This window comes from Bos grunniens, chromosome 15, assembly GCF_055505025.1.
Source record: "Bos grunniens cultivar Pamir isolate PY7600 chromosome 15, Bosgru_T2T1.0, whole genome shotgun sequence".
NCBI classification, from domain to species: domain Eukaryota; kingdom Metazoa; phylum Chordata; class Mammalia; order Artiodactyla; family Bovidae; genus Bos; species Bos grunniens.
The window spans coordinates 74,414,344-74,440,319 of NC_141179.1; the positions used below are offsets into that span (position 1 = coordinate 74,414,344).

The 25,976-nt window shown below is 40.1% G+C and overlaps 1 protein-coding gene across 5 annotated transcripts in view; it reads left to right on the top strand.

The window, feature by feature from the left end:
- The window catches only part of HSD17B12 (hydroxysteroid 17-beta dehydrogenase 12), a 211,638-nt gene that overhangs the window by 107,521 nt on the left and 78,141 nt on the right, over positions 1-25,976 (top strand). The window lies entirely within an intron of this gene.

The window sequence follows — 25,976 nt, forward strand, 5'->3', positions numbered from 1 at the left end:
ATCTGACATCTCGTTAACCAACCAGATGGTTAAACCAATGCTGTGCATTTCCTTGGTACAATGTGTTAACTCATCTTCCTAATATGCTGTTTGTGGCTGGTAGGCTTCTCAGTATGATGCTTGTGTACTTTTATTCCTATGGGTCTAATGGTTTACCTGTTAACAGTCAGTTTTATTTGTTTTTAGACTTATGCCGGGTGCATTTGTTATTAAGCATTCTGTACACTGATGAGTTACTAGTGTAAAAGGGTGAGCACGATAACCAAGTTGAATGCTCTGAAAAAAAGTGAGAAAAGCAAGTTCTTTTAGAAATTGCCTGTTAACTTAGGGGAAAACAAGAAAAATGCAAACTATTGGGGGAAAAACGGTTTGGACTGTTTCATATGTGTTGAAGTTTTTGCTGCATTAAGAACTGAAACTGCAATTATAGATAATGCGTTCTGGGTGTGGGGGTGTTGTATATGTAAGAAAGACTGGAATTCCAGACTGCAGATCTAAATTCAGATAAGGACTTGGTCCCCTACACAGAGAATTGGTGAATGAATTGTACTTACTCATGGTGTAAGTAATTTATAACTTACATTTAGAACCCGTCAAAATGGTTATGTGTGCTTATCATTTTCTAGAATTCCTTGCTTTAACTGACTTCTCTGAGTATCCAGCTAAAAAACTGCCCTAATTCTTTCAGAAGAGAAAAGATTTCTACTGTATTTTTCTGTTTTCCCAGCTTTATTGAGGTATAATTGACATATAACATTATGTAAGTTTGTATATACCATATTATTATTAACATTGCTATCTACTACTAACATTTATGTAGTATGTTATTATTTATTTATTCTCTCACATGTATTATCCTCTTTGATCCTTCAAGCAACCTTGTGAGGTGTATATTTTGTTATTATTTCTACTCAGACCATAGCTGGTCCTTTTGGACAAATTACACGTTGAGACACTTTTGGTGAAAAACAGATCTTTGTAATATAAAGTATATTAAAAAAATTTTAAAGCCCTGTTGAGGGCACAGATCTTTGCAAAAGTGAGATATCCAATACGTCTTTGGTATTTAAGGATTTTAACTTTCAAAGTTTCAACCGTGTAAATGCAACCTTGAAGGTCCAAGACATACAGAATCTTGCAGTTTTGCTGAGGTGTGAATTGGAATTAAGGCGTGCTCCTGTGACACTAAGGAGCTGGAGGTATTTACTTCATGCAGTAGGTGATGTCAACATACTGCCTGGATCTTAGTGCTGCTTCTTACTTAGTCACTTGTAGTTAACTGTGTGTAATAACTCTTACAGTGATAAAACATTGTGTGTATGTTTGTGGGGAGTGTATGTAAACCTGTTAGTGAAAGCACTTAGTAGTTGCTAGAAATAAACGTTCACAGGCTGAAAATAGAAGCTTTTGATTAAACGGAACATTGAATTTTGAAATGCTATACTATGAATGACTCCACCCTCTATTTGACACAGAAGCAAGAAAAGCTTCCTCATGACACTCACAGCAAGTGCTCCAGGCTGTACAAAAGTTGCCCCATGAGTCAGAAGATATACTTTAATGGCATTTGAGAATTTTGTTAACTTGTGATATGAGGTGACACCTGACTGTGGGCAGAAATGTGATTCTGGAAAAAGGCAGGATCCTGTTCAAACATTTTTCATGCAGAAACAGATTGTGAAGGCACTGAAATGACCTTTATTGTGAGCAAAAAATTTTTGTTTAGTTCTTGAAAATTTTGAAAAATATTTTTCTGGGCATAATATAAATTTACTGGGAGAGGTGATATCAACAAACCAGGTCATCTGTTCTAGGCTGAAAAAATAAAATACACAGAGGAGATTTATAAGTTTGTACAAGTTTTCAACTCAGATGTAAATCATCTGTGAGGGGATCATATTTTCCTGAACGTATGTATTCCAGAAGAAGGAAGGACCAGAATTTAATGTTGGCAAAGACGGACTGACTCTGTTTATGCCTTCAGCAGATCTGTATTGAATGCCTGTGTACCAGGTACTATGTTAGGCAGTCAAGATACAGTAGTGAACAAGGTATATGCGGTCGTTGTGCTCGTGGAATGATATGTAAGTGGAGGATACAGAAAAAAAATAGGAAAAAATAATAAAACCAAAAAAAGACAAATACTTGCAGTTTGTGGTAAGCACCATAAAGGAAATAAATAAGGGGCTGGAGAAAGAAAATAGGGAGTTCTTACATTGTAGCAACACAGTGAATTTTATGACTGGCAGACTAATAAAGGGCTACACTACTGACCTCTTGCCCATATAATAAGCAAGTTGGTGCTTCACTGAAGAAATATCTGCTGGGCCCTCTTGGGGGTGTGGTGGTGGAGGGATTGTGTGTGGAAATTGCCATTATAGATCACTCCAACATTTCTACTTCCTTAAACCTTTGGATTCTTGACTCTACATTATGCCATGAGAAGTTGTGGCCTCTGTAGTTCAGATGGTAAAGAATCTGCCTGCCATGCAGGAGACCAGGGTTTGATCCCTGGGTCGGGAAGATCCTCTGGAGAAGGGAATGGCAATCCACTCCAGTATTCTTGCCTGGAGAATCCCATGGACAGAGGAGCTTGGCAGGCTACAGTTCATGGGATCACAAAGAGTTGGACACAACTGAGCAACTAACACTACTACTACTACTATTTTATTAGCTGAGCTATTTAAAATCTTAAAAGATGATGCTGTTAAAGTGCTGCCCTCAGTATATCAGCAAATTTGGAAAACTCAGCAGTGGCCACAGGACTGGAAAAGGTCAGTTTTCATTCCAGTCCCAAAGAAGGGCAATGGCAAAGAATGTTGAGACTCCATGTAATTGTGCTCATTTCACATGCTAGCAAGGTAATGCTCAAATCCATTAAGCTAGGCTTCAGCAGTACATGAACTGAGAATTTCCAGATGTACAAGCTGGGTTTCTAAGAGACAGAAAAACCAGAGATCAAATTGCTAACTTTCCTTGGATCATGGAGAAAGCAAGGGAGTTCCAGAAAAACATCTCCTTCTGCTTCATTGACTACAAGAAAGCCTTTGACTGTGTGCATCATAACAAACTGTAGAATCTTCTTAATGAAATGGGACTATCAGACCACTTTACCTATCTCTTTAAATACCTGTATGCAGGACAAGAAGCAACAATTAGAACCTTACATGGTACAACTGACTGGTTCAAAACTGGGAGAGGAGTATGACAAGGCTGTATATTGTCACCCTGCTTATTTAACTTCTATGCAGAGCACATCATGCGAAATGCCAGGCTGGATGAATCACAAGCTGGAATCAAGATTGCTGGGAGAAATGTCAGTAACCTCAGATATGTAGATGATATCACTCTAAAGGCAGAAAGTAAAGAGGAACTAAAGAGCCTCTTGATGAGGGTGAAAGAGGAAAGTGAAAAAGCTGTCTTAAAACTCAACATTCAAAAAACTAAGATCATGGCATCAGTTTCCTTCACTTCATGGCAAATAGAAGGGGGAAAATTGGAAACAGTGACAGATTTTATTTTCTTGGGCTCTAAAATCACTGCAGACAGTGACTGCAGCCTTAAAATTAAAAGATGCTTGCTCTTTGGGAGGAAAGCCATGAACAAACCAAGACAGCATATTAAAAAGCAGAGACATCACTTTGCCGACAAAAGTCCATATAGTCAAAGCTATGGTTTTTCAACTGGTCATGTATGGATGTGAGAGCCAACCACAAAGAAGGCTGAGTGCTGAAGAACTGATGCTTTTGAATGGTGGTGTTGGGAGAAGACTCTGAGGATCCTTTGGACAGCAAGATCAAACCTGTCAATCCTAAAGAAAATCATCCCTGAATATTCATTGGAAGGACTGATGCTGAAGCTGAAGTTCCAGTACTTTGGCTACCTGATGCCAAGAGCTGGCTAACTGGAAAAGAAGATTGAGGGCAGAAGGAGAAGGGGCGACAGAGGATGAGATGGTTGGATGACGTCACCGACTCGATGGACGTGAGTTTGAGCAAACTCCCGGAGAGAGTGGAGGACAGAGGAGCCTGGTGTGTTGCAGTTCACGTGAGAGCAAAGAGTTGGATACAACTTAGCAGCTGAACAACAACAGCAATGTTATTAAATGTGGACCATCATGGAGTCAAAGTTAACTCTTACAGCTCTTTTCAGCTGTAGAAACTAACCTTTATATCCTGAGTCTTTCACAAGTGATTCATATAACCGATCCCTGGGTTGGGACAATCCCCTGGAGAAAGGAATGGCTACCCACTCCAGTGTTTTTGCCTGGGAAATCCCATGGACAGAGGAGCCTAATGGACTATAGTCCTTGGGGTTCCAAGAGTCGGACATGACTTAACAACTGAACTACCACCAGTCTGGTGCTACATTTTGTTTTCCTTAGTCTAATACCCATAGAATCTGTTCACACCCAGATTTTTCCAGATCTCTACCAATACATTTTTCCATATTTCTACCCATACATACCAGATCTATACCAATTGTATATTAAAAAAAAAAAAACTTGACAGTTATTTTTGTGTATAAGTTTTGCTTTGTGGATTAGACTTTGTACTTGTGCTCCCAGAGAATTTCAGTATCTAACCCTGTTATGGAGAAGGCAATGGCACCCCACTCCAGTACTCTTGCCTGGAAAATCCCATGGACAGAGGAGCCTGGTAGGCTGCAGTCCATGGGGTCACTGGGAGTTGGACATGACTGAGCGACTTCACTTTCACTTTTCACTTTCACGCATTGGAGAAGGAAATGGCAACCCACTCCAGTGTTCTTGCCTGGAGAATCCCAGGGACGGGGGAGCCTGGTGGGCTGCCATCTATGGGCTCTCACAGAGTCAGACACGACTGAAGGAATTGCTGGGTCATAACACAGTTCTGTTTTCAGTGTTTTGAGAATCCCCCATTCTGTTTTCCACAGTGACTGTGCCAGTTTACATTCCCACCTATAGTTTAGGAGTGCTCCCTCTTCTCCACATCCCCACCAACATTTGTTACTTGTGTTCTTTTTGATGATCACCATTCTGACAGGTATGAGATGATGTCTCCATGTGATTTTGATTTGCTTTTCCAGTCTTTGTAGTCACTGTTTCTTCCAAACTGAAAGGTCTGTGCCAAGGAGCTGCTTGGTCTCTTAAGGCACTTCTTCAGTAGATACTTGAACGATGGGCAACCACCATTAATAGTGATGCTGCTGCATGAAATCAAGCCAACATAAAAGTGTCTTGAGGTCTGTATTTTGGGCTTCCACTCCTGATTCCAATTTCTGTACAAGCCAGAGTTCAGTCAGGAAACAGAAGTCAAGCAGGTTTGTTTAACTAGGCTAGCTTGTCTCTCTTCATGCTCACGCTCAGTCGTGTCCGACTCTGTGACCCCATGGACTACAGCCCACCAGGCTCCTCTGTCCGTGGGATTTCCCAGGCAAGAATACTGGTTGTTGTTTAGTCGCTCAGTCGTGTCCGACTCTTGCAATTCCATGGACTGTGATCCACCAGGTTCCTCTGTCCATGGGATTTCCCAGGCAAGAATACTGGAGTGGGTTGCCATTTCCTCCTCCAGGGGATCTTCTCGACCTAGGGATCGAACCCTTGTCTCCTGCGTTGCAGGTGGATTCTTTACCACTGAGCCATTGGGGAAGCCCTCTCTCTCCAGCTTTTAAACTCAATCCAGTGGGTAAACTCATCCTTCTTTCTTCCTTGTCTCACTGGAGAAGTCTTTCCTGAAGACAGGAAAGGAGGAGACTGAAAAAGAAACCAAGTGGAGAGAAATAGGGCCCCTCTTACCATCTAACTCTCTACTGTTATTATGTAAATTTGGGGATTCTGTGCCTTGAGATGTAATTGCTTGTGTACGTGGAGGACAGCCTACTCATCAAAGCTCTTCAGAAAAAAATTTTAAAGGATTATATATAATATTGTAGGGAACTAAATATTTCACCAGCAGTGGTTAAATGCTTTCCCAGGATTGACTGCTTTGATGAAATTATAGTTCTTTGTAAGGATACCTGTCACTTGTTGAATTAAGTCAAGCTGAAAGTCATCACACATATAATAAGCTTATTTTATTATCATTATTAGCCAGGATTATGAATATATTAAGTATTTTTATTGATTTTGATTTGTCAAAGAAAAAAGACTCCTGAATAAATGTCAAACTCTGAGTTGAGTTGTGCTTTACTTGCAATAAAGCACAGTGCAAGAGAGACTGGCTTTCAGAGCAACCTAATGGTTCATAGAATATAGAGAAGGAAATGTTAATAGTTCATGTTATTATGCAGCAGTCGATAATTCTCATTGCATACAGTTTAATCAACTTTGATTTCAAAAGACATTTCTGTCTTTTGATTAAAGAAAGTAAAGAAAGTGAAGTCGCTCAGTTGTGTCCAACTCGTGGCGACCCCATGGACTGTAGCTTGCCAGGCTCCTTCTGTTCATGGGACTTTCCAGGCAAAAATACTGGAGTGGGTTGCCATTCCCTTCTCCAGGGGATCTTCCCAACCCAGGGATTGAACCCGGGTCACCTGCATTGCAGGCAGACTCCTTACCGTCTGAGTCACCACAAATACGATGTCTCTTGTGTGTGACTTATGTCAGGGTGAAAACCTTTAGGATGGTCCCAAAATTTCATGACTTTATTTCTTCAAATGTAAAGCTTTTAGAAAACTTACTGGTAAATCTTCCTGGTAAATAGTCGACAGAGGAATAGGTTAAGGTGAACAATATCAGTTTCACTTTTTTAATCTTTAACTATGATCGTATCTGTGCAGTTAAAGTGCAGATTTGACCCAACATGTTGGACCCATGTTTTTTTGATGTGCCATCAGTATTGTTCAGAGAAGGCAATGGCACCCCACTCCAGTGCTCTTGCCTGGAAAATCCCATGGGCAGAGGAGCCTGGTCGGCTGCAGTCCATGGGGTCACTAAGAGTCAGACACGACTGACCGACTTCACTTTGACTTTTCACTTTCATGCATTGGAGAAGGAAATGGCAACCCACTCCAGTGTTCTTGCCTGGAGAATCCCAGGGACCAGGGAGCCTGGTGGGCTGCCGTCTATGGGGTCACACAGAGTCGGACACGACTGAAGCGACTTAGCAGTAGCAGCAAGGAATATAAAACATTCTTGAACACATAAAGATCTTTTTGTTTTATCTTTAATAAAGCTAGAACTGTATGATTGTAGGAATAGAGTTAATCTCATGTATCCCCTAGAGTCACATATCTCTTTTATCACTTCTCTAGTACCAAAAATATCTTTATTGCCCTTTGAGTTCACCTATTTCAAGGTCATAAGCCATCAGGAACCAAGAAGACCGTCCAGTATGCCTCTACCAATTTTGCCTATTGGTAAGATCGTATTACCTATGGTCTTACTCCAAGTTCCCCAAGTAACTCAGTGCTGTTGGTCTTCAGAAAGCGACATTCTGTGCTCCCTGTAAGACTCCCTTCAAGTCATAGAGGAGGTACCAGGATGGTTTACTGGGAGGTCTTTGAAACTTTGTTTCCCCATACGGAAATGTAATCCTTGTTCCTTCCTTGTGGGTTTGTCATGCCTAATTAAGTGAGATGTACTGTTAAATGAAACATTTCTGGCATGGATAGTTATAAATTTGTTTTAATCTAATTTATATCCTGGTAGGAGAAAGGTAGATTCCTCCTGAGCCTATGCAAATAATTACATCACCATGTAAAGTAAAAGGACTCAGGACCTCACTAGTGGTCCAGTGACTGGGACTCCATCATGCTCCCAAGGCAGGGGACCTGGGATTGATCCTTGGTCAGGGAACTGGGTCCCACATGCAGCAACTCGGGACCCATGTTCCACAATGAAGGTAGAATATCCCGCTTGTTGCAACCAAATAAATATTAAAAAAAAAAAAAACTCAGTAAAGACATGTGTAATACTTGACCTTTGTTCTGATTATTTTGCAGGCAAGGCCAATGAGTATGTGTTGTATTTTCTATACGATTCCCATCTTTAAATTGACCTAACAAATCACTAGTTTATATTCAAGTTACTATTGCCACATAACAAACTACCCAAACTTACAAGTGTAAAATAGCCATTTGAGATGCTCACAAATTGTGCTAGTCAGGAATTTTGCCAAGACTCAGGGAACAGTTCTTTTATGCATCAGGGCATCATTGAGGTCACCCAGTGATAACTCAGTTGTCTGGTCTGGAAGATCTGAGACGGCTTCTCACAGTTTGCTGCCATGGCAGGATGTGACCGAAGACTAGACATGGCTGGGACTGTTGACTTCAGTGCCTCCATGTAGCTTCTCCAGCATGTTCATCTCACGGGAGTTGGATTTCTTACATGGTAGCCATTTTTCTCCAGAGTGCATGTCCTAAGAGAACTAGGCGGAAGCTGATGTCTTTTTGGAGACCTACTCTCATAATTCATACGGTGTTACTTTTGCTGCACTGTGTTGCTCAAAGTGATAGTGGGCCGTCTCAGATTCAACCCAGGAGGAAAAGATGCCGCGTCTTAGTGGGGGAGTGACGTGGTAACTTTGGAGAACATGTGGGAAGGGAGATATTTTTTGAAAATAAAATCTTGATTTGGAAAATACAGTCTGCCACATTTTATAAGCTATATGAAGATTTCTCAGAGAATTATTTTTTTTTTCCCCTGAATCCAGAGGGCTTGGTTGGAGCAATATATCAAAGAGTGTTTCATTTCAGTATGCCCAAGTATAGCCAGACACCATGAGAATTAGTGAGAAGGGGAGAAAGAGGTTTTGTCAAAACCAATTAAATTTCCCTCATGGGTTCCATTCAGTCTTGCAAAATTAATTCTTTTTCTGCTGGATCTTGGGTTAGCAGCCTGGTTTTACAAGGTGTCTGATTTTTGAGTAAAATAGAGTCTTACAAATACTGACTTAGGTCCCTGGTACATTCTGTCTGAGTCTGCTCTTGGTGGTGCTGTGGGGTTACGCTGGACAGGAAGCCTGATCCACGAGGCCACAATAGTCAAGGCTTTATTGTTTGACTGTTTCATCCTAGAGACCCAGTTTTTTCACCTCCAGCTTATGGCTTGGCCTTTCAGCATTCTTGAAGGAAAAGTAGAAACCACCTGTTAATAAGACTGATGGTCTCTGGTTAATTTATTACAGCAGTTAACAGTGTCAGAATGGAATCCCCTATTGGAGTATAATATACAGCCACTTAATGATTCAGTCAGTGATTATCCTGAGGGCATGAGCCTTATGATGGACACTAAAGGCATTGGTAAATAAATCTCCAGGGACCTTTATAAAGTGTGTTTTAAACCTGTCACCAATTAATAAGAGTATTTAATATTTAGAAATCATATTGTTTGCATTGTTGTGCCAGTCCTTTTCACAAGATCTTGAATATGTTCTGTCTACCCTGGAAAATGTACAAGTGTTGAGCCATACTCATTATTAGTTACTTCATGGATCTGCCCATATTATGGGTTTAGTAAACAGGGCAACTCTTATTTAGAGTTAAGCTAAATCAAAGATACAGAGTATAATATATCTAGTTCTTCCTAATAGCCCCCTTGCTCAATAGTGCTGCCCAGTGGCTATCTGGGAAACACCAGAGATAGTTTGGATATAAAATATATCTTAAATAATTTTATTATTTTTAATTTGAGGCTTATGTTTACACAGGCAGTATCATGAAGAGTTGCCAGGAGACTAGTGATTACAGCAAAATATAAGCATAAGCCATAGGTGCCCAAGACAAGAAATGATTACTGTCCTGGTTTGGAGTGACAGTAATTCAAACAAAGCATAGCTGCAAGAAATAGTAATTATGAAATCTGGCCTTCTCAGAAGCAAGAAACTTTTGTTAAAAAAATGTTTCAAGGGCACAACAAAAGTCAACACAAAAACTCAAAAAGTTAACTGGTTGTTCGGAATTAAGAGTGTTCTGGGTAGATAAGGAACCTGGCCAGGTTAGGAACTGAAGGCACGGAATAGCTTGTTTTTAGAGTCTTCTTCAGTGGCACCCCACTCCAGTACTCTTGCCTGGAAAGTCCCATGGACGGAGAAGCCTGGTAGGCTGCAGTCCATGGGGTCACTAAGAGTCAGACACAACTGAGCAACTTCACTTTCACTTTTCACTTTCACGCATTGGAGAAGGAAATGGCAACCCACTCCAGTGTTCTTGCCTGGAGAATCCCAGGGACGGGGGAGCCTGGTGGGCTGCCGTCTATGGGGTCGAACAAAGTCGGACACGACTGAAGCAACTTAGCAGCAGCAGCAGCAGCAGCAGCAGAGTCTTCTTATAAAGAGAAGATTATATTATCAAAGATCAAGTTTCTTTGCAACAAGTGGTTTCTAATGGCTTAATTCATAAGCTTTCCTTGTAGATTTTAATATGTTTTATAAGCCCATTTATATATAGGTATGTGTGTATATGCATATATATTTAGATGACAAATTAACAGTTTCACTTATAACTTAGAATGTATTAACTGTATTCTCTTAGTAGAAGATGATGCACATAACCACACTGAACTTGATATCCTAATTAGAGTTTTTTTTAGGGATTTTAGTATTCAGAAATTGGCCAGTTAACCAAACATTCCTCATTATTTAACTCACCATGATACTAGTATAGTATCTTAAGGCCAATTAAGAGTTTTAGAGGTTTATTTCCAATGACATTACAGAGCAATACAATCATTTTTTGACACCAGGTTCGTAAGAGATGGCGTTTGAAAGTTTTACACAGGAGACAGGAAGAGTGATTAAGATAAGATGATTTTCAGCATTGTCTGTAATGTAGAAGAGCTAATAACCCTTTAATAAAGACATCAGTTTTCATGACTTTAAATTGTGTATGGAAACAGTGATAATGCATCTAACTGGTAAAAGCTAGGTAGAAAATTTAAAAGCTAAAAGAATGAAATGTTACAGTGCATTATTTTTTGTACTGCGATATGATCAGCAAGAAGACGTATTTTAAAAAACCAGTTCTAATTTGGCCAAGTATTTACCTTAATTAGAGGTTTATGGAGAAGTTGGGTTCTTACCAATTATTACAAATATTTCATATTTTAAGTTTATATTAGTACAGTTTTAAATAACTATTAGTTGCCAGTCAAATGTCTGCTGTTTATCCCTCACTCTTTTCCTAGGACTTCAGTTATAGTATATTAAACTGACTAAAGTGGTCCCGCAACTCACTCATAGTGTGCTCTTTCGTCTTTTTTCAATCTCTTTTCTCTCTGTATTTCATTTTGGATGGTGTCTCTTGCTTTATCTGTACATTTACTAACCTTTTTTCTGCAGCGTCTGATCTGCTGTTAATCCTATTAGTGTATATTTTTTTATCCAGAAATTGTGTTTTTCTCTCTATATAAAAATTTAGATCTTTTTTAATATCTTCCTTATCTCTTTTTAAAATAGTCACCCTCTAATTTCTAGAATGTGAAGATTACAGCATGTTCTCCCTCTCTTGAGAGAGAACAACACGGGTTTGAACTGCTCAATGTGTACTACATGATCTGTAGATGCGCACATGCAGATGTGGAGTGCTCCTGTAAAGTCATATGTTGATTGTCAACTGCGCAGGCGGGTCAGTGCCCTGACTTCCGAGTTGTTGAAGGATCCACTACATATATATATATATATATAAAATCTTTCTTACTGTTGCTCTCACTCACTTTTTCTCTTTACTCTGCTAACTCTACAGACTCTGTGTTTCCCAAGTGCTCAAGTCTGTCTCCTTAGTTCAGGAGACACTGCTGGTATCTATGTGAGTTCTCTCTCATTCCAGTCCAGGAAACCTAACTGGGCAGTAAGCTAGGGCAACCGTAAGGGTCACCTTATTTATTTCCCTTTTATTAGGTATTCCTCTCCTGAACTGCCTATTGTCCAGTGTCTAAAAACCATTGTTTCATATATTTTATCATTTTTTTTTAAGTGGTGGAGTAAATCTGGTTTTTGTTACACCATCATGGCTATAAGCAGAAAATCCCCTCCCCATTTCCCCCCCTACCATTATAGATTTCCTGGTAAGCATAATTACTATCTTTGCAGATGTCTATAAATGTTTGGTCTATATTAAACTTTGAAGAGAAAAAAGGACTCAGTTCTTTTGCAGATGTTTGCATGGGGCCTGGCATAACTTAAGGCGGGTATTGCGTCCACTTAGCAAGTATTGTTTTGTTGGCTGAAGAGTCATTATGAAACCTCATCATATTCTTAATATTGAACAGAAAGATGCTTTTGACATTTAGCTGACGTTCCAATTATGGCACAAGTGTTTTTCTAAGCTAATGCAGGATCATGTTCTAAAGCTGTCCAACTAACAATTTCACCAAATGTAGCTGATTTCAACTTCATTACTGTTTGTTACCAATCGTTTACTCCAGCAGAGAACAACATCTGTAATATGGGTGGATATTTTGTTAGAAATGTAGCATACCTACCAATTAGTTGGCTCTGCCAAATTAGCATGTGTTGGTCTGCATCTCCAATTAAGGCAGCTGCTTGAATGCTGCTATTCTACAGCTGGCACTAGGCATGTGGGAGTGTACTGCACCATGGCCAGACACTAGCTATACCTCTTAATTAAAATATTTGCTTATGTTTGTGTGATTTCTTTAAAACAGTAAGTGGTCTTTCCAATTGTGTTATTGATGGTTCCATGACTTTTGTATGAAACAGTTTTCTTGGTTACGGAAATGTGGGTCCAAGGTGTTCTGAAATGGCTCCCATTTAAATAGATAATTGGTGTTTCTCCTCCCACTTCTAAATTGTTAGTTGTTGTTTTAAGTGGATAATTGTAATTTGGGGTACAGCCTTCAGCTTTAATAAAAGAATTTGTAGAAAGCCATATTCTTTAAAACATAAAGTTCAGTAGACTTATATAGGGATTGCTTTCTTTTTCATCACAGAAAGAAAGTATTTTTGAAAGCTTTATGGAAAAGGTTCATTTTATCTTGATTTTTCTGGCAAATGAAGTTCTGTGTTTTCTTGTCAATTATCTATTGTTTTAATAATCTTTTTATACCATCAGTTATTAAATGTATAATTTATGTTATATGCTGATCTTTAAAATAACTACAAATCAAATTTAGAGAATCTACTGCTGTATCTAATACTGGAATCAAAAGAGGAGATGAGTCCATTAAAACTGACAGGAAATTTCATAAATTTTGAATTACTTTATTCCTTTGTTATTATAAAACAATAGAATTAATGTTTTATGACATCAGTCTACTCGTAATAGAATATTGATATAGAGTCAGCTTTTATTATACATTCGTTCTGTTTAATGCTGTAGAGACGTATAAGATCTAAAATGCAATCACTTTTCAGTAGCTGATTAAAATATTAAGCCACAAATATAAATATATTCACTTTTGTGGAATACATAGAATCATGTTTAGGGATCAGATCAGATCAGATCAGTCGCTCAGTCATGTCCGACTCTTTGCGACCCCATGAATCGCAGCACGCCAGGCCTCCCTGTCCATCACCAACTCCTGGAGTTCACTCAGACTCACGTCCATCGAGTCAGTGATGCCATCCAGCCATCTCATCCTCTGTCGTCCCCTTCTCCTCCTGCCCCCAATCCCTCCCAGCATCAGAGTCTTTTCCAATGAGTCAACTCTTCGCATGAGGTGGCCAAAGTCCTGGAGTCTCAGCTTCAGCATCATTCCTTCCAAAGAAATCCCAGGGCTGATGTCCTTCAGAATGAACTGGTTGGATCTCCTTAGGTATATGTAGTTTGAAAAGCACACTCCACACTGTTTTAAAAGGGCATCTCTGTTGATGAACAACTGATGGATTAAAATCCTCATTTTATTAATATGGAAACCAGCTCTGAGAAGCCCAGTCACAGCTAATTAATGGCAGAGGCGGACAGGGCTCAGATCTTTGGCCTCTTGCACTGTGTTTTCCATTACCCCCATGTTCTTAAATATACTTTGAATGGTGTGGCTGAGAACTGAATGATAACCTTTGGGGAGGTACGCTTCAAAAACTTAATGTCAGAATAACCTAGCATCAAGAGAAAAAACAACAGGCTAAGCTAAATTTGCATTATGACTATTTTTGAATGCAGTTGCCTATTACATTTATTATCATTGGATCATTTAAAGGATGTGTGAGCATTTTGATTGAATGGATGTATTCTTTTTCTTTAAGATAAAGCCATGTTTAACTGTGTATTTAAGGAGGACTTTGAATTAGGAAAACCCTAATGTAACTATATAAAACCGTTGATATTAAAACAAGCTTTGACTAAAAGCAAATAGTCTTCTAGTAATGTTTGAGATATTTCCTGAATAAGTAGTGAAATAAACATTCATAATTGATTGTTAGAACCATATGAGGACACCCTACTAGCTTACCCAAGGTCACATAGTAGGCAGTGTGAATATTAATTACAGACCAACTAACTGCAGGTCTGGAGAAGGCAATGGCAACCCACTTCAGTACTCTTGCCTGGGAAATCCCAGGGACAGAGGGGCCTGGTAGGCTACAGTCCATGGGGTCGCTAAGAGTCGGACACGACTGAGCGACTTCACTTTCACTTTTCACTTTCATGCATTGGAGAAGGAAATGGCAACCCACTCCAGTGTTCTTGCCTGGAGAATCCCAGGGACAGAGGAGCCTGGCAGGCTGCCGTCTATGGGGTCGCACAGAGTCGGACACAACTGACGAAACTTAGCAGCAACTGCAGGTCTCGTTCTCTTTCCACTCCTAGGTAACACTTCTCATTATTCACCCCTTTCCTCCAAGTTATCCTTTATGGTATTAATATAGATTCTCAAGGTGTCTTAAGTATAGAGAGAATCCATGTTATGGGCTTCCATTTCTGAGTGGCATGGAAGGTTCTAGAAGGCTGTTATTCATCCTTTGTGTGTCTTTAGTCGTGGTCTGTGGAGTTGGATATTGGACTTGCAGTAAGATAGGGGGTGCCCTCATGGGTGGGACTCCAGCTTTCCTTCTGCTTCAGTGTTGGCCACCCTGCTTTGATGGCTTTTGTACGTGGAGTTCTGTGGACTTTTGATAAAAGGGCCTGTTGAAAGTGAAGTTTGGAAACCATTGCTGGAAACCCACACCTTCTCTGCTGTTCCTTATTGTTTCCTTCTACCAAAGGACCCAATTACTCAGCATATGTCTCTATATACTTAGACTTTTTCCTTTTCAGAGGAAGAAATGTTTTCTTCCCTAAAAGTCAACCTTTTGCTGGTATCTTGAACCCCAATCTGACATTGCTTGCTAGTACCATAAGGACTTGTTCCCATAATAAACTTCTCTGCTATCTCCAACAGGTACCTTTTAGATGAGTTTTCTTGGGCTGGTTTTTCTTTTTAAAAAATCAGTGTTTGTCACTTAGTTACATAAATCTTAATTTATGTCTTTGAAAATCCAAATGATCTGTTAACCCTAGGCCCAGCATTTCTGTAGAGCAGCTGTCAACTGAGTTGTGACCTGCTTGCCTTTAGGCGGGGACGGTCCTGTCCAGTGAGTTCCATCCCCTCTGCACGCACACAGTGCCTGCACAATGCCTCTCACACAGCTGGGAAATGTCTTGGTCCCTGAGGATGTTTTGAGTTTGCAGCCTCTATTAACCTTGACAGTCTTTCTAAGCAGCACATCTGGAGAGAAATTCTGTTTCATTTGCAGGGTGTGGTAGAACATTTGTATCACTTGGATATGCCTCATCTTCAGAAAAATATACTTCTGGTATGGTATAGGTACACTTTTCTAAGTATTCTTAGGGCTTCCCCTGTGACTCAGTGGTAAAGAATCAGCCTGCAATGCAGGAGACCCAGGTTCGATCCCTGGGTAGGGAAGATCCCCTGGAGAAGGAAATGGCAACCCACTACAGTGTTCTTGCCTGGAGAATCCCATGGACGGAGGACCCTGATAGGCTACAGTCCATGGGGTCGCAAAGAGCCAGACATGACCAAGAGACTAACACTAAAACTTTCACAGAGGTACACTTTATAAATATTCATGAATTTTGCTTTTGTCTTATAAGAGAAAAGTGAAAGTGGAAGTCGCTCAGTCGTGTCTGACTCTGCGACCACATGGACTATACAGTCAATGGAATTCTCCAGGCCAGAGTACTGGAGTACTCTGGAAAGGGTAGCCTTTCCTTTCTCCAGGGGATCTTCCCGACCCAGGAATCTAACCCAAGTCTCCCGCATTGCAGGTGGATTCTTTACCAGCTGAGCCACAAGGGAAGCCTTGTAACAGAAACATACCTATAAATATTAATACTGAAAAAAAAATATAAACTTAGGATACAGAAAAAACAGTAAAATACTCATGTACAGGTTAGTGAGTGAACACGAAGTTGAGGGAGTCACATGCTCCCACCCGATTATTACTCTTTCTTTCCTCCCCCAAAGTAACCACTGTCTTAATTTCTAATATTATCATTTAGCTTTGACTTCTTTGGACTTTCTGTACATATTTTTTTTGAGTTTCGGCTTCTTCAACTCAGCATTATGCTTGTGAGTTTTGTCTATATTTTTAAATGGAGCTATAGTTCATTTGGAGAAGGAAATGGCAACCCACTCCAGTACTCTTGCCTGGAGAATCCCATGGACGGAGGAGCCTGGTGGGCTACAGTCCATGGGGTCGCAGAGTCGGACACGACTGAGTGAATCCTTAGTATAGTTCGTTTATTTTCATTCCTTTGTGAATATACCACAGTTTAGTTGTCTGTTCCAATGGTGATGGACATCTGGGTTGTTCCTGTCGGTGATGTTACCGGGAACAATCCTGTATGTGTCCTTTTGGAGCACGTGTGCGTGTGTGTGCATTTCTGTCGCATCTCTGTTATGAATGGACTCATATTCTTGATAGCTTCTTTGGCATACACATAGCAGGGCTCTTTCTTACAGGGTCTTTGATAAAGATATATCAAGTACATTTTTTTAAGATCATGTTGCAAACGTTATACATTAGCAGATTCAGAATTGGCACCTAAGACCTTAATTCCTTCTGTGCCATTTTCAAAACAAAACACAACAAAGTAAAAAAAATAACATTTAATGAGGCTGCAAGCTACCTCTTTATTTTTATGTCTTAACTTTTAGTACTTTTATGAATTTATATATATAATTTATATGTATTATATATATATATATATATATTGCTGAACATCTAATCTTTTTACTGAACTGCTTTAACATTTTTCAGACTTAACAAAGATTTTATAAGTTGTTTCACCTGGCAGTTTTCTTTTGCTTGGCATGGCTCCACGTTGCCAGAAGTTGTAGTGAGGAGACTTAAAGTACACTTTAAAGATCATGTTAATGGTAGTGGAGCCTGAATATGGTAGATTACTGCGTTAAATGGGAAATCGATAGTGTAAACTCCCCCATCGCACCCCACCCCTGTTTTCTCTTAAAAGTTCATTCTTAAAAATGTTACAGAACAGATATGTGTACTCATATAAGTTCACATGGCCCTTCGTAAGCAAATCATTTATTAAAGTACATTTTGGCTTTCCCTCCTTTTCATCACCCTTTCACACAGTTAAAATATTATTAATTGAATTTTCTCTTGGCGTAACTACAAGATGATTTTTGCAAAAGGGCTTAATGTTACTTAAATCATCATTTTACACAACAGCATTGCCTCTGGGACTTTTACACAATGCAGCTGCTTTTGGTAGATGAAGAAAATCAAGTCCTACTGCACAGACTTTTAGAAATATTGATATATTTTTAAAAGCAAGTAAAATAGCCAATGTACTAGCTTGTGATCCAGTGCTAAGTCACTTCAGTCGTGTCCAACCAGTCCCTTTGTCCATGGGAGTCTCCAGGCAACAATACTGGAGTGTGATCCAGGGTTTCCTTCTGGGTCACATTCATTTCCTTCTCCAAGTGTGATCCAGTATGAATGGAGAATAAATCCATAGGAGTGGCTATTTTTTCTTGAGAACAGTGCATCGTGGGAACATGGGCTGTTTCTAAATCTTTTTGTGAATGGGTTTTACGTTGTCAGATGCTTGTTTGGAGGGAAAGAAAATACTTTCAAGCCTTTTTGAAGATGTTTAAAAAAATTAAAGACTATTTTATGGAGAAGATTTTATCTTACTAGATTTAAAAATATTTTGTAGTTTTAAAAAATAAGCTTTATTCTTTAGAGGTGATTTTAGGTTCACAGCAAAATTGAGGGGAAGGTGCACAGATTTCCTGTGTACACAGAGCGTCCCATGCTGTCAAAATCCTGCACCAGAGCATTAGCATTCCTTACAGCTGATGAATCTGGGTGTTAACCCAGCATTATAACCCAAAATCTGTAGTGCAGGATAGATTTTTCATACTCTTGGAAGGAATATATTTAAATCTCAAATTTGTTTTTGTTGTATACTGCTACAAAATGTGTCTTAGATGGCTCTGTTTGGATTCCTTGGCTTATACTCTTTTGGCTTAAAAAAAAATGGCATGGAAAGTAAAATTTTTGCTTTCCACCAGTTAAGTTTTTTAAGTTTATCTTTGTTTTCAAAAAAAATATTTTACTACATGCCTATCTTTTCTGTGTCTATATTGTTCACTGGACATAAGCTGAAAGGGATGAGTTTAGGTCTCAGGTTAGAAATGCATATGCTTCTAGAGACCAGGAAGGTAATGAAAATGAGTCAGCTGGGCTAGAATGAGGCAAGAAGGAGTGGTCAGGTCTGGAGAGCCAGAGAGTTCTGGCCCTGTGTAAAGACGTTAGCTCTTGCCAAGAGTTACTATGTGGCAGTTCAAGCCTGAGGGTCCCACTATTTCTAGTTATTTTAAAAGGATTATAAAAAGAAACCAAGATATCTTAAGTAAAACTTAGCAATTTTACATCAACTTAACTCTAACTGGGGCCAGATAAAAGTGAGGAGGCCCCAACAATCTATGGGCAAGTATTTTATTTCCTTTTATCAAAGTGTTATTGGCCATTCAGGTATGGCCTAATCAAATCCCCTATGATTACACAGCGAGTGTGACGAATAGATTCAAGGGATTAGATCTAGTAGACAGAATGCCTGAAGAACTATGGACAGAGGTTCATAACATTGTTACAGGAGGCAGTGACCAAAACCATCCCAAATAAAAATGCAAGAAGACAATGTGGTTGTCTGAGGAGACTTTATAAATAGCTGAGGAAGAAGAGAATCGAAAAGCAAGGGAGAGAGGGAAAGATATACCCAACAGAATGCACAGTTCCAGAGAACAGCAAGGAGAGATTAAAAAGGCCTTCTTCAATGAACAGTGTAAAGAAATAGAGGAAAACCATAGAATGGGAAAGACTAGGGATCTCTTCAAGAAGATTGGGGATAGCAAGGGAACATTTCATGCAAGGATGGGCATGATAAAGGACAGAAATGGTAAGGACCTAACAGAAGCAGAAGAGATTAAGAAAAGGTGGTAAGAATATGCAGAAGAACTATACAAAAAAGGTCTTAATGACCTGGATAACCACAACGGTGTGGTCACTCCCTGGAGCCAGACATCCAGGATTTTGAAGTCGAGTGGGCCTTAGGAAGCATTACTACAAACAAAGCTAGTGGAGGTGATGGAATTTTAGCTGAATTATTTAAAATCTTAAAAGGTGATGCTGCTAAAGTTTTGCACTCAGTATGTCAGCAAATTTGGAAAACTCAGCAGTGGGCACAGGACTGGAAAAGATCAGTTTACATTCCAATCCCAAATAAGGGCCATGCCAAAGAATGTTCAAACTGTCATATAATTGTGCTCATTTCACATGCTAGGCAATGGCACCCCACTCCAGTACTCTTGCCTGGAGAATCCCATGGACGGAGGAGCCTGGTGGGCTGCAGTCCATGGGGCCGCTAAGAGTCAGACACAACTGAGTGACTTCACTTTCACTTTTCACTTTCATGCACAGGAGAAGGAAATGGCAACCCACTCCAGTGTTCTTGCCTGGAGAATCCCAGGGATGGGGGAGCCTGGTGGGCTGCCGTCTATGGGGTCACACAGAGTCAGACACGACTGAGGTGACTTAGCAGCTTAGCAGCACATGCTAGGAAGGTTGTGCTCAAAATTCTGCAAGCTAAACTTCAATGGTACATGAACCAAGAACTTTCAGACTTACAAGCTGGATTTAGAAAAGGCAGAGGAACAAGAGATCAAATTGCCAACATAGTTGGATCACAGAGAAAGCAAGGGAACTTGAGAAAAACATCTACTTCTGCTTCATTGACTATGAGAAAGCCTTTGACTTTGTGGATCACAACAAATTGGAAAATTCTTAAAGATATGGGAATACCAGACCACCTTACCTGTCTCCTGAGAAACCTGTATGGGGGTCAGGAAGCAACAGTTACATCCTTACATGGAACAACTGACTGGTTAAAAATTGAGAAAGGATTATGACAAAGCTGTATATTGTCACTCTTTTTATTTAACTTATATGCAGAGTACATCATGTGAAATGCTGGGGTGGATGAGTCACAAGCTGGAATCAAAACTGCTGGGAGAAATAACAATCTCAGATATGCAGATGATACTACTCTAATGGTGAAAGCAAAGAGGAACTAGAGAGCCTCTTGAGGGTGAAAGAGGAGAGTGAAAAAGTTGGCTTAAACTCAACATTAAAAAAAACTAAGATCATGGCATCTGGTCCCATCACTTCATGGCAAGTAGTTGGGGAAACAGTGGAAGCACTAATAGATTTTCTTTTCTTGGGTTCCAGAATCACTGTGATTGCTGACTGCAGCCAGGAAATTAGATGCTTGCTTCTTGTAAGGAAAGCTGTGACAAACCTAGACAGCATATTAAAAAGCAAAGATATCAGTTTGCTGACAAAGGTCTGTATAATCAAAGTTATGGTTTTTCCAGTAGTCTTGTATGGACGTGAGAACTGGACCATACAAATTCAGCTGAGCACTGAAGAATTGATCCTTTTGAATTGTAGTGCTGGAGAAGACTTTGAGAGCCCCTTGAACTGCAAGGAGATCAAACCAGTTAATCCTAAAGGAAATCAACCCTGGATATTTGTTGGAAGGACTGATGCTTGAAGCTGAAGCTCCTATACTTTGGCTACCTGATGCCAAGAGCCAGCTCATTGGAAAAGACTCTGGTGCTGAAAAAGACTAAAGGCAAAAGGAGAAGGGGATAACAGAGAATGAGATGGTTGGATGGCATCACCGACTCAGTGGACATGAATTTGAGCAAAGTCTGGGAGACAGTGAAGGACAGAGAAGCCTGTCCATGGGGTTGCTTGTCCATGGGGTTGCAAAAGTGGGACACAACTTAGCAACTGAACAACAGCAATTATTTCTCTGATCATTAAATGTGCTGGGGACTGTTCTCAGAGCTTTATAGAAATCAACTCATTGAATCAAGGAACACTGAAGTTGGTACTGTTGTTATCCCCATTTGAAAGGTGATATAAGTCAGATACAGAGGGGTGCCTGTCTGAGGTAAGCAGAATTTAAGATGCTCCTAAAGATTCATGTACCGTAGTGCACAGACACCATAGAATCCCCTCCCCTTGAGTGTAGGCAGGACATCTTGTAACTAGGTTATATTTTATGGCAAAGGTGAAGGGAATTAGCAGATGCAAATAAGGTCTCTCATCAGTTGACTTTGAGTTCTTCTAAAGGGAGATTGAGAAATCTGTATGCAGGTCAGGAAGCAACAGTTAGAACTGGACATGGAACAACAGACTGGTTCCAAATAGGAAAAGGAGTACATCAAGGCTGTATATTGTCACCCTGCTTATTTAACTTATATGCAGACAGACTGGTTCCAAATAGGAAAAGGAGTACGTCAAGGCTGTATATTGTTACCCTGCTTATTTAACTTCAATGCAGAATACATCATGAGAAACGCTGGACTGGAAGAAACCCAAGCTGGAATCAAGATTGCCGGGAGAAATACCAATAACCTCAGATATGCAGATGACACCACCCTTATGGCAGAAAGTGAAAGGAACTAGAAAGCCTCTTGATGAAAGTGAAAGAGGAGAGTGAAAAAGTTGGCTTAAAGCTCAACATTCAGAAAACAAAGATCATGGCATCCGGTCCCATCACCTCATGGGAAATAGATGGGGAAACAGTGGAAACAGTGTCAGACTTTATTTTTGGGGGCTCCAAAATCACTGCAGATGATGACTGCAGCCATGAAATTAAAAGACGCTTACTCCTTGGAAGGAAAGTTATGACTAAAATAGACAGCATATTCAAAAGCAGAGACATTACCTTGCCAACAAAGGTCTGTCTAGTCAAGGCTATGGTTTTTCCAGTGGTCATGTATGGATGTGAGAGTTGGACTGTGAAGAAGGCTGAGCACCGAAGAATTGATGCTTCTGAACTGTGGTGTTGGAGAAGACTCTTGAGAGTCCCTTGGACTGCAAGGAGATCCAACCAGTCCATTCTGAAGGAGATCAGCCCTGGGATTTCTTTGGAAGGAATGATGCTAAAGCTGAAACTCCAGTTCTTTGGCCACCTCATGTGAAGAGTTGACTCATTGGAAAAGACTCTGATGCTGGGAGGGATTTGGGGCAGGAGGAGAAGGGGACGACAGAGGATGAGATGGCATCACTGACTCGATGGACATGAGTCTGAGTGAACTCCGGGAGTTGGTGATGCACAGGGAGGTCTGGCGTGCTGCGATTCATGAGGTTGCAAGGAGTTGGACACAACTGAGCGACTGAACTGAACTGAAAAGGAGATTATCTTTGATGGGCCTGACCTCATTAGGTGAGCTCTTTCCAAGCTGGCTCAAGCCTTCCCTGAGGTGAAGAGATTTGAAGCAGCAGAATTTTGGCCTCGAAGAAGCAAACTGCCTTGTTATGGGGAGGACCATGTGACAGGGAATGGCAAGTGGCCTCTAGGACCAGAGAGGCCAAGTTTTACAACTGCAAGGAGCAGTGTTCTGTCCAACAGCCAGTGAGCTTGAAAGCAAAGCCTGAACCTCAGGTGAGATCACAGACTTCTGAGACTCTGAGTGGAGGACTCAGCTATACCATGCCTAGATTCTTGACCTACAGAATCTGGAGGCTGATGAATGCCTGTTGTCATTTAATGTGCACCAATAGGGAACTTGTATCTGTTCTCTGTTTCACATTGCTGAGGTCACACTGCATATCTGGGGGGTGGATCTTGGCAGCACAGGTACAGAGTACACCGCCCCATGTCACTAATGATCCTAAGAATGTATTTTTTAAAGCCTCCACTCTGCCCTTCATGGCCACAGGTGTATATTCTATTATGATGTTTTCATCAATCGACTTTTGTGGGCAACTCTGCAATTTATTACTCTAAGTTCTCTGTTTATCTTCCCCCGCTAAATTAAGAACTGTATAAATATATACATATAAAATTTATTTATGCTTGGAAATATTCTTTACATAATATATGCAAATCAGTTTTTATTAAAAAGCAGTATTTTTTCTGTATTGTGAACTAGTGCTAACCCTAATCTCTTTGGTATGAAATTATAAAAAATGTGCATTTCAGGGTATGCAGATAAAGTATTTGCTGAAATCCCTTTGAGGTGTAGAAAGTTTATTTTCATTGATTCAAAGTTTTAAAAGATGATGGAATATTTTACAACTTGTAATTGAGTTAATGACGTTCATCCTGAACTTTCTGACCTTCAGAACTTACAGTTTATCTCGTATTTTAAAATCGTGACATGGAACTGATCATTTTTTACTTCACCCTCATGTACTTTTAAGCATGTGGAACTTGCCCAAAGTAGTGCAAAGTACATGGCATGGAGTATAATCTACTGTGTGGGTGATAAAAACTCACTAGTTCTTATTGTAGGTATCAATGATTAATGGGTCTTAATTATTAAGGATTATCAAGGTTCTTAAACGAGCTGGAATCCATACCTTTTTAAAAAATGTTCCATTTTGGAGTGTGCAATCAATTGACAACATTGTTTTTAATCCAGAATGCTCTATTAAATACCGAGTACTGTTAACAGAACATGGTTCTGTGACCATGGATTGACTGTTGGGCGACCTGGCTCCATCTCTGGTCTCCCCTGGGGACCTTTGCCGCCTGAGACACCTGGTTGTCTGTTGCGCTTTGTGTCGGACAGATGTATTCACATCTGTGATGTTGATAATATCTGCTTTCTGTAACTTAGAGGATTATTGTAAGGATCAAACAAGATAATATACTTGAGAAGTTTCTGAATGTAAGGGGAAAGCTTAAATTTCAGTATTTGTCTTTCCCAGTATAATATGTTAATTGCTTTCTTGGGAGCTAAGTGAGAAGTATAATTACTGTTGTCTTCCCTGGTGGCTCAGCAGTAAAGAATCTGCCTGCCAATGCAGGAGACACAGGTTGAATCCCTGGGTTGGGAAGATCCCCTGGAGGAGGAAATGGCAACCCACTCCAGTATTCTTGCCTGGAGAATTCCATGGACAGAGGAGCCTGGCAGGCTACAATCCATGGGGTCCCAAAGAGTCAGACACGACTGAGCGACTTTCAGTCACTAAGTCTTATTTGTTGGTGGCATTTGATAATGAGGAACAGGAGAGGATAAAAGGGAGATAAAAGATCTCTTGCTCTTCAAGGTAACTCTTCATGGCAGTGACCCTGTGGTCATTACTGAAGCTTATAAAGCAAAAAGGAAATGTTGCTACAGAAGGATATTGGCTGAGGTCCCAGTTCTGTGACTGCCAGGGGTCTGCCTGAGTTTATTACCTTTAGGATACATGAATTGATTTCCTCAAAGTGGCCAGTGAGACTTCCTAAAAATTTGGTTGAAATACATATAGAGAGACATGGACTTTATTAATGATAGACACATTATGTTTTTATATTTTACATTAAATTGTATGACATTCGTCAGTTGGAAAAATTTCAAGTACTCATTTTTTGCTTAGAAATAATTGAAAAGTATAGTAAATACAAGTAAATAAAGTTTACTTCTTGAGCATTCAACATTCAGTCAGTTGTCTAATTCAGTCCATTAATTACCTGTGATACTACGATTTTATCATAGACTAGGATTGGCATGGAATTTAAACAGTGTTCTATCAGTTTAACACATTAGGAATAGAATTTCTTAGCTTCAAAAAATAGTCTCATTTTAAAAGAATTGTTGTTCAGTCATTCCCTGTCCCTCTCACCTTGCTTTTATTTTTTTCCCGCATGGCATTTATTATCAAATATGATGAATTATATTTTTGCTTGTTTCTTTCCTAGTTCCCCCTACCCTGCAATAAACTCAAAGCTCCAAGCTTTGAGGCAAGCAGATTAGTTGGGTCATGGCTAATATTCCCACATATAAAAGGCACTCAAGAAATATCTGTTGAATGAGTGAATGAATGTCTGTAGTATTAACTGCCTTATAAAGAGACTTTGGAGGATATGCTTTATTTATTTATATATTTTTTTGCTGCTGCTAAGTCGCTGTAGTCATGTCAGACTCTGTGCGACCCCATGGACAGCAGCCCACCAGGCTGCCCTGTCCCTGGGATTCTCCAGGCAAGAACACTGGAGTGGGTTGCCATTTCCTTCTCCAGTGCATGAAAGTGAAAAGTGAAAGTGAAGTCGCTCAGTCATGTCTGACTCTTAGTGACCCCATGGACCCTAGCCTACCAGGCTCCTCTGTCCTTGGGATTTTCTAGGCAAGAATACTGGAGTGGGGTGCCATTGCCTTCTCCGATATTTTTTTGAGGATATGCTTTATTTTTTAATTGGAGTTTATAATTGGTTTACAATGTTGGATTAGTTTCTGCTGTACAACCAAGTGAATCAGCTATGCTGCTGCTGCTGCTAAGTCGCTTCAGTCATGTCCGACTCTGTGCAACCCCATAGACTGCAGCTCACTAGGCTCCCCCTTCCCTGGGATTCTCCAGGAAGGAACACTGGAGTGGGTTGCCATTTCCTTCTCCAATGCATGAAAGTGAAAAGTGAAAGTGAAGTCACTCAGTCGTGTCCGACTCTTAGCAACACCATGGACTGCAGCACACACGTCCATGGTATTTTCCAGGCAAGAGCACTGGAGTGGGGTGCCATTGCCTTCTCCGAATCAGCTATAAGTATACATATATCCCCTCCTT